Here is a 6,426-nt window from a genome sequence, read left to right as displayed (position 1 = left end):
GCTTGTGTACTGCAAACACATACCAGCTTCATCACTGTGTCTGTCACGCGACTCTGTTCCCCTTTCGGGCTTGAACTGATGGTAAAACTAATGACATTATTTACTGTCGTTACATTTATTTTGAAAGATGAAGCTCGCGATTATGGTAAGGGGCGTTACATTTCCGACGAGTGCTTGCGGTGTTCGGCCAATCACAATGCACTGGGTCAGCTGGCTAATCAGAGCAGACTGCGCTTTTCGGAAGGAGGGACTTTGTAGAAAACGAAGCGTTTGAGAGAGGCGGGGCATAGAGGACCTACAATAATGTACAGTATTTGAAAAATAATGTGTTTTTTGAACATTAAAGCATGTCAACAGATTCTGTTACACCAAATACACAAAATGATGCTCTTTAAAAAAGCATCATATGACCCCTTTAACTTCCTACCGTATTGGAGAGAAAAGAAGTAGCACATTGATCTGCCAGTTGCGGGTCTTTCATGCGGAGAACTCTGCTCATATTGTATGCGTAATGATGCATTTAAAAGTTAACGACCAAACGGATGTTTATAAAAGTTTACATTGCTGTTGCAGATGAAATATAACACGGATAACATTAAATACATTTTTTTTTACCAGGTTAAATGTTGAATATTAGTAACTCAAACCCCTTTCTAAGCCTCTCTACCCAACCGCCGGTCGCGCACATCCGCCATGTTTGTAGTTTTTAACGCGTTTTATTCGAGTTTGCAGTTCTGGACCTGATGCATTTAAAAGTTAACGACCAAACGGATGTTTATAAAAGTTTACATTGCTGTTGCAGATGAAATATAACACGGATAACATTAAATACATTTTTTTTTACCAGGTTAAATGTTGAATATTAGTAACTCAAACCCCTTTCTAAGCCTCTCTACCCAACCGCCGGTCGCGCACATCCGCCATGTTTGTAGTTTTAACGTGTTTTATTCGTGTTTGTAGTTCTGGACAGAATCCTTCACCAAAGCGCAATGGATTGTGGGCAATATTAGCCATTAGAGTGTGCACGGATCCACACTTCAAAAATCGACCTGAAATAGTAGACCATCTGGGGACTTTTGGCGTACGCTTTTCAACATACTGTGCTTTGGGACACACTTATTCTAATCTCACATACTATTTATTAGGATGGATAGTATGAACATTGGGACGCAGGGCTTGTAACTTTTGGCCCTCTAGCGGTTAAAAACTAAACTGCATGGTTCTTGCGGAGGAACATTGTGTTGGTTGTGCTTCGGCTCTTCCCAGCGCGGATGATGTGGTTCAGGATACTGTACATCTTATCAGAGCAGATGGACGGAAAATAACAGTTTCTTTGTTTTGTTTACAAGTGGTGATTCATCTGAGGTTTGCCGTTTTGAATGATCCATGGCCAATTTCTCTGTGACGTTACACACCGGCGCATGACGTCTGCAATTTCCCGTGAAAACCATCCCGACAGCTGTGAAATACAAATTATTATTATTATAGGTTTATCAAAGTGTAATTTGAGTAAAGGTTTTGAAAGAATATTTACTCTTTTATTAATAACATATGGTTATTTTATCAAAAAAAAAATATAACTAAAAGAAGTACTCAGTAGCTAGTAGGCTATAAAGGGCTTATAAAACAGGTTTGTAAAAATGATTTATAAAAGTCGTCTTCTTTGTATCTCAGGCACCACAAGTTTATACCTCCACCTACCAATAAAACATATTGTCATCATGTCTTTTATGAACATCTGACTGCTCCTCTAACAGATGGCTGGACTCAATAATAATGACAAGTGATGTATTAAGGCCTTACGGAGCACAAGCTTTAGCCTGCATCATCAAATGGATTCGGTCTCATAGTTGGTGCAGGCATCCATATGGGTGGTTGGGCCTTAAAAAAGCTCCTGTAGAAAATAAGCGTCCCGTCCAGGCTTTGGAAGGAGACTAGGGGGCGGGGAACACTCATTTCCTGGAATGTTTGGCTCTTTCACAATACATCCATTCATTCTGGAGTCCTGGTTCTGGGAGAATACCAGACATGCTGCTTGATGTACACATGAAACATGGCATACGAGCAAAGAATTATGGAGAAGCATGTTTTATGGACAGTGCCACATCATGATGCACCTTCAGCCAGAATCTAAATTTAATTTCCTCAAGAGGGGAAATAGGCCTGCAGAGATCCAGTCCTCAAATGACGAGCTTAGATTTGTTGATGCAGTGTGAGAATTTGGGCTGCTTATTTCTAAACAATGCTATACTGCTGAAATATGTACACACGTTTTACATAAACACATGGTTGTATTGTAGCTGCCAACATGGAACCACAATCCAATGCTTTTAAAGAAATGGTTCACCCAAACATGAAAATTTGCTGAAAATGATGAGTTTGTTCTTCATCAGATTTGGAGAAATGTAGCATTGCATCAGTGTCTCAGCAATGGATGCTCTGCAGTGAATGGGTGCCGTCAGAATGAGAGTCCAAACAGCTGATAAAAACATCTCAATAATCCACAAGTAATCCACACCAATCCAGTCCATCAGTTAACATTTAATCAATGTTTGTAAGAAACCAATCCATCAGACGTTTTAACTGAACACAAGAGACGACTTTTTTCACTGGTGGAAGCAATAGGAGACTCATACATTTTCTTTAAACAACCAAGCAAAACAAAACACTTAAATGTAATAATAATTTGCCAAAAAGTAAGGACGTCAATCTTGACAAACAAAAAGCAGGGCAGATGTGTTCTCCCAGTCATGATTTGCTGCACCTGTATAACATTGTCCACTAACCAGGAGGGATGCGATAAAGCTACAAGTGATAAAAGCTGCAGTATGTCCTCTGTGTAAAGGGGTTTTCACACTGACAGCCATTTTCAGGTGATTTTCCAATATACATCTACAGCAGATGTTGGCAATGCAACAAAGCAGTGTTGATGTGATGCAGCACAATGGGAAATCCAGCGACCTCTGGTGAAAAACCACTGTCAGAGTGTAAAAGCACCTGAGTTTGTTCAAACTGACCATGACAAGTGATGAGTGTGAACGTCAGAAACAAATCACGGTATGCCATCATTTTCCAAAATAAAGTTAATTTTCAGCTCTGTAATTTCCAGCTGTTACAGCAGGCCTTTTGCTATTATTTTCTATTTAATAATTAATAAAAACATTTTTTGACACATATATTACTATTAATAAGTTTTGAACGTCATCAATAAATATAATGGTTAGCAGTTCATATGCGCTCCAATACTGTACTGTTCAAAAGTTTGGGTTCAGTAAGATTTTTTTAATTACAAAAAAAATATATATATATATATAGTAAAAACACAACCATTAATATACTGCATTCTGAAATAAAGAAACACAATAATGTGTGAATGAAAGCTAAGCCATGATAAAACAGAAATACATTAAAGAAACAGGAGTGAAAATGGACACTGAGTCTATATTGTATATTATTTGTTACATCAGGAAGGTGTTTTCATGTATAGAACTCTAAAATTATAGAACCGATGTTATATAACGTCAATAAGGAGACATTTTGAAAAAAAACAAAAAAAAAGAGATACACTGCAGTACATGCTTTTTCCTCATATTTATCAGTAACAGACCATAGGTCAAAAAGAAAATAAGTAGTACATGTTAATAAATACTAATTGAGTTGTTCTGTCATTAACAAGCAACTTTGAAATCCTTAAAGTCCAGTTTGTCGATGGCCCGCTCGTTCTTGAACTGAGGACTCCCGGTGGTTTGCAGCCACTGCTGCATCTGCTGGACTTTGGAGGCTGGACCCTGCAGCTGCCCTCGAACCGTCCCAGCATCAGTGTTCTGCACCCAGCCGCTTTCCTTCTGACTGAAACACAACACACACACACACACACACCAGCACCACTCAGCAACACAGCACTTCACACACTAGAAGGCACTGATTTACATCATGCTAAAAAAAAAAAAAGTTTAAAATAATTTAAGAACATAAAAATGAACAAAAAGTCAGGCCTTATAATAAACACTGATTAAAACAAATAAAAAAGAAACCGTATCAATAAAAGTACACAAACTGAAATATAACAATAGTTCAATCCTAACATCAACAACAATGAACAAAATCCAAATTTTGACAAACACATGAACAGCATAAAATAGGGCGAAGTCAATGTGAAATATCTTTAGTTAGTCATTTATGTCCATAATATGATTTTCTTCTGAGTATGACAGCACATTCAATGAGGAAAACAGGAAAAATGGGACTAACTAAACTAAAACCATTCAAACACATTAAATTAACTTAAAATAAATAAATGTTAAGTGAAATACAATAAAATATTAAAATACTTGCCTTGACTAGAATAACTAAAACAATATTAAAATATAAAAAAATGACAAAAACAACAAAATTACTAAAACGTTAACTAAAATTACAATGAAAACTATAATGTTATCTCAATGACACTAAAGTAACACTGGGAACTAAATACTTGGAAAGTGTATTAACAAAGTAAATAGGGTCCCTTAAGATTTCATGTTGATTTATAATGTGAATTATGTTGTGAATTAAGGTAGATTTTAGCCAAATGTTGATCTGTGTTCACAGGACAAGATTATTTTAAAGAAAAGTCTGGTCAGGACAGGTTGTGGGTTTTTGTTTTGTAATTCTACATAATTCATTAATCAACAACAGTTTAATATTTTTGTGTTTCCTTTTAGCTGTATTTCTTTTTGCTTTTTGCTATATTTTTTCCCCCAAAATGTTTCATAAATTCTTTAACTGTTTAATCTTTGTTTAAAAGCCATTAAATTGAATAAACTACAGTAGTCAACATGTGAAGTGGATCAAAACCTTTCACCAAAGTTGTCCTAAAACCTAAATGCGTAACTTTTATGAACTTTTATGATCCACTTCAAATGTTGACTGTATCTTAGAAACATAGACAGATAGTTAACTTTAGATAGTAATTCATGTTTTAAACTCTTCATGTCAATAATATACAGCAGGCTCTTACTGTGAGTGCAACGCCACATTGTCACATATTCATGAGCAATAATAGTGGAAACGGTCAATGTTTTTTTTATAGTCAAGACTTTAATGTTTTTGTCTACACAGAAACTTTCAAAAATAAACCCATCCTGAGAACCATTATTTTGCATTTATGCATTTGGCAGACACTTTCATCCACAGTATTTAAGATGCACATTTGTATCTATTCATGCATTGTGTAAACACAACTCTTCACAACATATATTATCGAGTTCATTAAACCCGAGACGATTCATCGGTTTACATTCACAGAAAGCAAAAGTAGGGTAATTTTGAAGCTAAATAGATATTAAACCATCTATAGTCTAATATCCAGGTGCTTATGAAAACGTGCTGATTAAGCTAATAGGGTTTTACCCTAGTCAAGGTAAAACTTTCAACAAATAGATGTCAACATACTTTACCCCGTTGATTAATAACAGTAGAGTACATGAAAGGGATAGTTCATCCAAAAATGAAAATTTGATGTTTATCTGCTTACCCAACATCACATTTTCATTTTTGGGTGAACTATCCCTTTAAGACAGTTGTTTTGTACAAGTTATGTAAAATGTTTAATGAGGCTTTATTTAATTAACTATGCTAAAATTTGCATAAGTTACCAGAACAGAAATCTGAATACTAGATAAAGCCAGTTTAAAAAAATCTTGTTTGATTCTGTTTACACAAGCTTCAGTCTGGATCCAGAACACCTGAGAAGAGATGATGCCAACCCCTCAGAGGACCTCAGATGATGCCAACCCTGAAACAACATACAGAACTACCACATTTTGCTATAAGTTTGATTGCATCATATAATAATTGCTGTTAATAGTGTTCATCGTCTGTTTTATTACGTCTTAAATTGATTTTTCCGTACTGCTGGTTCGTCTGGTCAGAGGAGAACTGGCCCCCCGACTGAGCCTGGTTTCTCCCAAGGTTTTTTCTCCATTCTGTCACCGATGGAGTTTTGGTTCCTTGCCGCTGTCGCATCTGGCTTGCTTAGTTGGGGACACTTCATTTCCAGCGATACCGTTGACTTGATTGCAAAGATACTATTTAAACTGAGCTGGATGTTGACATCACTGAATTCAATGATGAACTGTCTTTAACTGAAAAATTTGTGTTTACTATTGTCATTTTGCATTATTGACACTATTTTCCTAATTAATGCTGTTCAGTTGCTTTGACACAATCTGTATTGTTAAAAGCGCTATATAAATAAAGGTGACTTGACTTGACTTGACTTGTTGACATATAGTCCATAAGTCAGAAAATACTGTCAGCAGACGGGAAAAAACCCTTCAGAATATAGATAGAAGGATGGGATTGAGATCTACAAATGCAAATAGATAAAATGCAATAAAAAAACACTTAAATATTTATTTAGGACGTTTTCTTTCCACTAGTCTG

Source organism: Sinocyclocheilus anshuiensis, unplaced genomic scaffold (assembly GCF_001515605.1).
Source record: "Sinocyclocheilus anshuiensis isolate Anshui unplaced genomic scaffold, SAMN03320099.WGS_v1.1 scaffold598, whole genome shotgun sequence".
NCBI lineage: Eukaryota > Metazoa > Chordata > Actinopteri > Cypriniformes > Cyprinidae > Sinocyclocheilus > Sinocyclocheilus anshuiensis.
The sequence above is the reverse complement of the archived record's forward strand: the minus strand, read 5'-3'. Positions refer to the sequence as shown.